Source organism: Mirounga leonina, unplaced genomic scaffold, assembly GCF_011800145.1.
Source record: "Mirounga leonina isolate KUSES-001 unplaced genomic scaffold, KU_Mleo_1.0 Mir_53, whole genome shotgun sequence".
NCBI lineage: Eukaryota > Metazoa > Chordata > Mammalia > Carnivora > Phocidae > Mirounga > Mirounga leonina.
In genome coordinates, this window is record NW_023270807.1 from 44,311,387 (window position 1) to 44,320,552 (window position 9,166).

Here is a 9,166-nt window from a genome sequence, read left to right on the forward strand (position 1 = left end):
AATAAATTAATGGTTAAGCTTTCTTCCCACACTTACAGAAATGTTTCCTCAAAGGCCTGGGAGTCCTTGCTCTCTTTTTTGGGGTGCAGGGGAGAGCAGATAATTTTTAATTTTTTTTTAAACAAATACACCAAAGAGAGATGCCTGGGTGACTCAGCTGGTAAGCATCTGACTCTTGATTTTGGCTCAGGTCGTGATCTCAGGGTTGTGAGACAGAGCCCTGCATGGGGCTCCTCACTCAGGGGGGAGTCTGCTTGGGATTCTCTCTCTCCCTCCCTCCAATCTCCCTGCCCCACTCACTGTCTCCCTCTCCCTCTCACTCCCTTGCTTTTGCTCTCAAAATAAATAAATAAATTTTTAAACACCAAAGAATCACGCAATCCTGCCAGCATTGGATGCAATCCTGGGCCACAAGTCTGCACACTCCTTTGCAACTGGTCCTGTGATAGCAGAACATTTTGTTTTGCTTTTATTGTTTACTATGACCCCTGTGTTATCTTCAAAATAGAGAAACATGCCATCTTTTCTCCAGTATGATTTTCGTTGTAGAATTACTACTACTGGATGTACCTTCTTTCTGAGCTCCGGTTTGTGTTTCTTCACTGTGGCCATCACCATGTCACCCACACCAGCAGCAGGAAGTCTACTCAGTTGTCCTTTGAGCCCCTTCACAAAGATGATAAACAGAGTTTTGGCTCCTGTGTCACAGCTCCTACGTGAAGACCCAGGGAAATCTAGAATTTCACACCAGAAGATCCACCACATCCTTACTTTGACATCTTTTTTTTTTTTTAGATTTTATTTCTTTATTTGTCAGAGAGAGCACAAGTAGGGGAAGTGGCAGGCAGAGGGAGAAGCAGGCTCCTCGCTGAGCAAGAAGCCCACTGTGGGACCGCATCCGGGATCATGACCGGAGCCGAAGGCAGGTGCTTAACGAACTGAGCCACCCAGGCGTCCCGCTTACTTTGACATCTTGAATGCTGGAAAGGGACAGAAAGCTTCTGGCTGTTTTGACAAGAACTTGCTGGTTACTGTGTTTTATTTATTTATTTGAGAGAAAGCGAGTGAGAGAGCGCATGAGCAGGGGGAGGGGCGGAGAGAGAGGGACAAGCAGACTCCCTGCCAACTGGAGAGCCCAGTGCAGGGCTTGATCCCAGGACCCTGAGATCACGACCTGAGCTGAAGTCAGATGCTTAACTGACTGAGCCACCCAGGCACTCCCTGCTTATTTAAAAAAAATTTTTTTTATTAACATATAATGTATTATTTGTTTCAGGGGTACAGGTCTGTGATTCATCAGTCTTACACAATTTACAGTGCTCACCATAGTACATACCCTCCCTAATGTCTATCACCCAGCCACCCCATCCCTCCCACCGCCCCCCTCCACTCCACTCCACTCCCTGCTTACTTTTAAAGATTTTATCATGTGTTTCATTTTTTCATTTAAGGTCATGACTTTAATAGCTGTGACTTGGTAAACATGTACCTATGCAAAGTAGTACCTAGGACAGAAAACTTCCCAGAACAGAAAAAACCCCAGGAAGTGAGGTTCAAGGATTATTCATTTTTTCACTAAATGAATCTGAACTTGGCAAAACTGTAGGTACTCTTTTTTTTTTAACCTGACTTGGATGAAAATGGACAAATATTTTAATATTTTAATTTAGACTCCTGTATTTCTCTATTTTCATGTTCACTAGCTTGTTATTGCCACCTAATATGGTGTGTAGGGTGGAGCAGAAGTTGCAGCTGGACTTTCAGGTATGGAATCCAGGGCCCTTTTATCACTATCATGCTATTATAAATTTATGAAAAAAACCCCACTTTGTTTTCATGACTTTAGGGTAGCAGATAGGTTTTTGTTTTTTTTTGTAATAGAAAGAAATGCAGAAGAGAGAGCTTATGCCACAGGCTGTCTAATACATATGTCTTGCTTTAAACATAAATTATACTGTCATTCTACTTATAGGTGAAACTGCTTTATGACTAAGCTTTGTCAAGGCTGTGCCCCTCCTGGCATGGATTGGTCTTGGCCATTTACATTAGTTTGGGCTAGTTATATTCACAATTTCCTGGGTAATTAAAAAATAATTTAAAAAATGAAGTAGAAGCCCCTTTATCTGATACTGTAGTTTGTCACATCACCACAAAACAGTATACTCAGACTTGTAAATGCATCGTTTGGTGAGGATTCCAGACATTTGTTATCTGCATAAACCTTTTATACCAAATATTGATTGATATCAGTAATGTAAAAGCAGTGTAATTTTAGGAATCAAAACTTTATACAAATATTCCCAGATGTCAGTGCCAAATGTTATGGTTTGATTTCCCCCCCCCAGTTTTATTGAGAAATATTTGGCATACATCACTGTATACGTTTAAGGTGCATGGGATGGTGGTTTAGTTTATGTATGTTGTGAAAGGATTACCACAATATGTTCAGCTAACATCCATCTTCTTATATAGACACAATAAAAAGAAAAGAAAGAAGAATAAAGGAAAAATGTTTACTCCCCACCCCTACCTCTGTTTAACCACAAGACTGATCTCTTGTGGTCAGGCATGAGGTGATAGTTCATTGTGATTTTAATTTTCATTTCCCTAATGACTAGTAATGTTGAGTACTTTTTCATATACCTGTTGGCCTTTCATATATTATTTTTGGGAAAATGTCTATTTCGGTCCTTTGCCCATTTTTAAACTGGATTATTATTTTTTTGCTATTAAGTTGTATGAGTTCTTTATATATTTTGGGTATTAACCCCTTATCAGATACATGGTTTGCAAATATATTTTCTGATTCCATAGGTTGCCTTTTCACTTTGCTGATGGTTTCTTTTGCTGTGTAGAAGCTTTCTAGTTTGTTTAGTCCCAAGTGTTTATTTTTGATTGTGTTGCTTATGCTTTAGGTGTCATTTCTAAAAAATCATTACCAAGACCCCTGTAAAGGAACTCTGTTCCTATATTTTGTTCTAGGAATTTCATGATATCAATTCTTACATTTAAGTATTTAATCCATTTCTTTTTTTTTTTTAAGATTTTATTTATTTATTTGACAGAGAGAGCCATAGCGAGAGAGGGAACACAAGCAGGGGGAGTGGGAGAGGGAGAAGCAGGGAGCCCACAGAGCAGGGAGCCCAATGCAGGGCTCGATCCCAGGACCCTGGGATCATGACCTGAGCTGAAGGCAGACGCTTAAAGACTGAGCCACCCAGGCGCCTCTCAGGTTAATTTTTGTAAGTGGTGCAAGATACTGGTCCAGTTACATTCTTTTACATGTGAATACCAATTATCCCAGCACCATTACTGAAGAGATTGGCTTTTCTCCATTGAGTATTCTTGACTCTCTTGTCAAATATTAGTTGGTCGTATGTTTGGGTTTATTTCTCAGCTCCTGGTTCTGTTCCATTGGCTGATTTGGGTCTGTTTTATGCTAGTACTGTACAGTTTTGGTGACTATAGCTTTATTGTATAGCTTGAAATCAGGAAGAGTGATACTTCCTGCTTTATTCTTTCTTAGGATTTCTTTGGCTTTTCAGGCTCTTTTATGGTTCCATATAAATTTTAGGAGCATTTTGTCTACTTCTGTAAAAAAGTGCCATTGGAATCTTGATAGAGATTGTACTAAATCTATAAATGGCTTTCAGTAGTATTGACATTTTAACAATATTAATTCTTCCAATCCAAGAACACAGGTTATCTTTCCATTTACTTGTATTTTCTTCAATTTACTTCATCAATATCTTGTAGTTTTCAGCATAGAGATCTTTTACGTCCTTAGTTAAATGTATTCCTAAGTATTTTACTGTTTTTGATGCTATTGTAAATAGGACTGATTTCTTTATTTCTTTTTCAGAAATTTCATTTTAGTGTATAGAAACACCACTAATGGTTGTATGTTAATTTTTTTTATTACCAAACTTTTTTTTATTATGTTAATCACCATACATTACATCATTAGTTTTTGGTATAGTGTTCCATGATTCATTGTTTGCGTGTAACACCCAGTGCTCCATGCAGTACGTGCCCTCTTTAATACCCATCACCAGGCTAGCCCATCCCCCCACCCCCCTCCTCTCTAGAACCCTCAGTTTGGTTGTATGTTAATTTTATATCTCGTAACTTTACTGAATTCATTAATTAGGTTTAACAGTTTTTTGGTTGAGTCTTTAGGATTTTCTATATTATATATCATCTGCAAATCAAGGCAATTTTACTTCTTCCTTTCTTATTCTGATCTTTTCTTTTCTTGCCTGACTGCTCTAGCTAGAACTTCCAGTACTATGTTAAATAGTAGTGGTGAGTGTGGATACCTTTGTCTTGTTCTTGATCTTAAAGTTTTCATCCTTTTCCCATTGAGTACAATGTTAGCTATGGACGTGTCATATATGGCCTTTCTTATGTTGAAATATATTCCTTCTATGCCTAATTTTTAAGAGTTTTCATTGATTGTGGATAGATGCTGAATTTTGCCAAATGCTTTTTCTGCATCTATTGAGATGATCATGATTCTTTTCTTTCATTCTATTAATGTGATATATCATATTGATTAATATGCATATGTTAAACCATCCTTGCAGCCCAGGGATAAATCCCACTTGATCATGGTGAATGATCCTTTTAATATGCTGTGGAATTCATTTTATGATATTTAATGAGAGACAGATTTCCTATATTTCAGGCCCCACAGACCCAAATTCATTTTAAAACTGGCCAAATTCATATTCCATATAAATTTTTATCTAAATATATATAAAATATGAGCATTTGGGAAAAAATCCTTCAGACTCAGTAAGTAAAAAAAATTTGATTAAAATAGAAAATCATTCAAGGGCGCCTGGGTGGCTCAGTTGGTTAAGCGACTGCCTTCGGCTCAGGTCATGATCCTGGAGTCCCTGGATCGAGTCCCATATCGGGCTCCTTGCTCAGCAGGTGGTCTGATTCTCCCTCTGACCCTCCCCACTCTCATGTGCTTGCTCTCTCTCAAATAAATAAATAAAATCTTTAAAAATAAATAAATAAAATAGAAAATCATTCAAAAAGATAATATGTACCTAAAATATTTTATTTTAGTATAAAATGTAAAAATGAATATTATACCAGTCTTTTGATTTTAGGTCAAAGCTTTTTTTTTTTTTTTTTAAGATTTTATTTATTTATTTGATAGAGCACAAGCAGGTGGAGCTGCAGGGAGAAGGAGAGGGAGAGGGAGAAGCAGGTTCCCCGCTGGGATCATGACCTGAGCTGAAAGAAGATGCTTACCTGACTGAGCCACCCAGGTGCCCCTAGGCCAAAGCTTTTATTAGCAGTTATTTTTTAAGTAGTCTGCTGATGTTTTGATGCTGTTGGTTTTAGAATTCCTTTAGGTTTTTATGACTTCTATTCTTAATTTTTTTTTATAGTTTTCCTACTCATGTACAATTTCACAGTTTTTTCTTGAATACCTTTTCTGAAGTCATTCCAAAGCATCCCACTTAGTTATCTTTTTCCCTAATAACACTTCCTTTTTCTTTTAATAAAACATCATTTTGCATAGTATTTAATTTAATTACATAATTTGTATAGAAGTACAGTTGACATAAATAGGTTCAGGATCAAACAATGACCCTCAGAGAGTGAACACCTCATCCAGTGAGAGCTAGAGAGTGGAGGCATTACTGGAGCCTACCTGCTTGGTCCTGAGACTCTTGTACTGGGAGCCTGTCTAGTCATTAGGCAGGAATGGAGAACATTTGTGAGACAGTTAAGTGATGATTGGTTGAAAGAGACTCTATTATACTCAGCTTTTGTTGTAGCTATAAGAACAATTGAAGGAATAGAATTTTAGTGTGATTTATTCATATTGTCTATTAACATTAACCAAGTTCTTCAGGTACTTGTCCTCCCCACTTTTAAAAATACTGATACAAGTTGGCCTAGCAATAAAGGGCATTTTGTGTTTGTGAAATGATTTGGTTCAAATTATTTCATATGCAATTGAAAAATATTTACAAATGCATTTAAATGCCTATTCTATCACAAGAGGGCACTCATGCCCCATTCTTTATATCAAGTGCTGTTTCAGGCATTGATTTGAGAGGAATTATAACTGAAATAAAATTTCAACTACAAATTGAATTTTAAGTTCAGTAAACTATTATCTGGCAGAACTGGGGATTAGTGATTATGTTTATGCAAAAACAGAGATTCATAATATATTAATATTATACAAGGATTTTCACACACAGAATATAAAAATATGCAAAACTTGCTATGGTAAACAATATTTCATTTTTTTGATGAGTCATTCCAAGGTCTTCATTATTTTAAAATGTGATTATTATTTTATTAATTATTGAATTATTGAAAAGGTTTCCAGTCATCTATCACACAATCAGTCAACATACTAAGCATCTACTCTGTTATTTATCTTCTTTGGACAACAGATTTACTGTATTTTAGAGAATGTATCAGGTATTGCATCAGTTTATTTACATTTCAGCTTTAATAATTTTAGCATGTATTAGTTATCTATCACTGCCTATTTACCCTAAAACTTAGTAGCTTAAAGTAACAATCATTTATTATCTCATAGTTTCTAAGGGTCAGGAATCTGGGAATAGTTTAGCAGGGTGCCTTTTACTCAGGGTGTCTCACAAGATGGCAGTCAAGCTCTTGGCCAAGATGTCAGTCATCTCAAGGCTCAATTGGGACTGAAGAATTTGTTTCCAAGCTCACTTTCTTGGTTCTCTCCACAGAGCAGCCTTACAACATAACTGACTACCTCCCTGGCCAAGTGATCTAAATGGAAGGAAGATAGAGTCCTTAAGATGGAGGCCATAATCTTTTTATAACCTAATCTCTGAAGTGACATCCTTCTGCTATATTTTATTAGAAATGAGTCTAAATCCCTCTACACTAAATGGGAAGGGATTATACAAGGGTGTGAATACCAGGATATAAGGGTCATTGGAACCCAGCACAGAGGCTGCTACTACGTAGCTAAATAAATATGAGCCATGTAAAAACAGAAATCTCCCCAGATAGTTAGAACCAAGGATTATTACTTTGTCATTGGGTGAATCTGGACATGACAGAGTTGTGATACTCAAAATTTTAACCAGAATGGTAGTAAAACAAATATCTGAATTTGTATTCAAGGTTTGAAAAAATTTCTATATTAACCCATTGTGTTTGGCATAAACAAACAAATAGGGAAAATGACTGAAAATTTGCTAAAACTTGAAAGAAAATGGAATCTAAAATGTTGGATTTGGAGGGGTGCTTTGGTGGCTCAGTTGGTTAAGTATCCATCTCATGATTTCAGCTCAGGTCATGACTTCATGGGCTGTGAGATCGAGCCCTATGTTGGGCTCCCCGCTCAGCAGGGAGTCTGCTTAAGATTCTCTCCCTCTGCCCCTCCTCCCACTCATGGGCGCTTTCGCGCACTTACACTTTCTCCCTCTCTCTCTTTCAAATAAAACATAAATCTTTAAAAAAAGATGTTGGATTTGGAGTTGACAATATGGTGGGACCAGGTGGTACTGGAACTGGTTTTTGAGTCCATGTTCTCTAGCCAGAGCCAGCCCTGGGCTATGGTGATATGGAATGGGCAAAGGTCAGATGACCACTCTGAGGAGTTTCCTGTGCTCCTCAAGGAAACCCATATATCAGGAACCTCCTGAGATCTTGAAAATGGGCAGGAATTGTGGTGATTTTATTACTCAACTGAGACCTTTCACCTTCCTCCCAGGCTTTCCTTACAAAGTGATGTTATTTGTTCATCTTTATGCAAAAAGAATGGATGGGTTTTTCCAGTTTTGTGGTATCTTGATACTCGATAATTTAGATACGAATTTCATGTTAATTTTGTAACTTTCCTAAGTATGAATTAAAATATACTGCTCACCTATCTTATTTTTCTATTTATTTTAAGTGTTTATTTTAAAAATGTTCACTTTATTTTCAAAATAGGTGATACAGTGACTTAGCATAAAATTCAGAATCTTTCAGGAGAGTATATTCTAAAAGTCTTCCTCTCACTTTTATTTCTCAGTCCCCGAGTTCCTTCCAATTTACCCATGTTTAGGATATCCTTCCTGAGCTATTAAATATACATATAAGAATTATATATACAGATAAAAGTTTTTTCTTTTCTTAGGCAAACGAGAGTATTCCATACACACTGTTCCATTCCTTTCTTTTTTCATTTAACAATATGTCTTGGTGGGGCACCTGGGTGGCTCAGTCGGTTAAGTGTCTGCCTTCGGCTCAGGTCATGATCCCAGGGTCCTGGGATCGAGCCCCACGTCAGATTCCCTGCTCAGCCAGGAGCATGCTTCTCCCTCTGCCTGCCGTTCTGCCTACTTGTGCTCTCTCTCTGTCATATAAATAAATAAAATCTTTAAAAAAACAAACAATATATCTTGGCATTCTTGTCATATCAGCTTCTTCATTCTTATTTAAAGACTGTGTAATATTCCATTGTATCGATGTACAATAATTTATTTATCCTGTTCTCTGTTGATAGACTTGAGGTTTCCAAGTCTTTGCTATTTAAACTATGTTACAAAACCAATCTTGTTTATTAATTTTGCTTTTATTTATTTTATTTTTAAAAAATATTTTATTTATTTATTTGACAGAGAGAGACACAGTGAGAGAGGCAACACAAGCAGGGGGAGTGGGAGAGGGAGAAGCAGGCTTCCCGCGGAGCAGGGAGCCCGATGCAGGGCTTGATCCCAGGACCCTGGGACCATGACCGGAGCCAAAGGCAGATGCTTAACGACTGAGCCACCCAGGCACCCCTTGCTTTTATTTTTAAAATTTAAATATCATTAATTTTTGATGATTCAGGAGGCATATTTAAAGATTTTATAGTGCATAAGGGTTATTATTATTATATCAGTTAACAGTGTACAACATTGTAGATATAAAATCTATAAATATTGGGGCACCTGGGTGGCTCAGTCAGTTAAGCCTCTGACTTCAGCGCAGGTCATGATCTCAGGGTCCTGGACTGAGCCCTGCATAGGCTCCACGCTCAGTGGGGAGTCTGCTTGTCCCTTTCCCTCTCTCTGTGCCCCTCCCCCAGCTCATGATCTCTCTCTCTCTCTCTCTCTCAAATACGGAAATAAAATCTTTTTAAAAAAAACCATAAGTATTAGCCTAGATTTTTAAA

General features: G+C 37.4%; 1 pseudogene; it reads right to left on the reverse strand.

The window, feature by feature from the left end:
* Positions 1-367: 367 nt before the first annotated feature.
* On the reverse strand, positions 368-779 carry LOC118001241 (annotated as a pseudogene).
* Between the last annotated feature and the right edge of the window lie 8,387 nt (positions 780-9,166).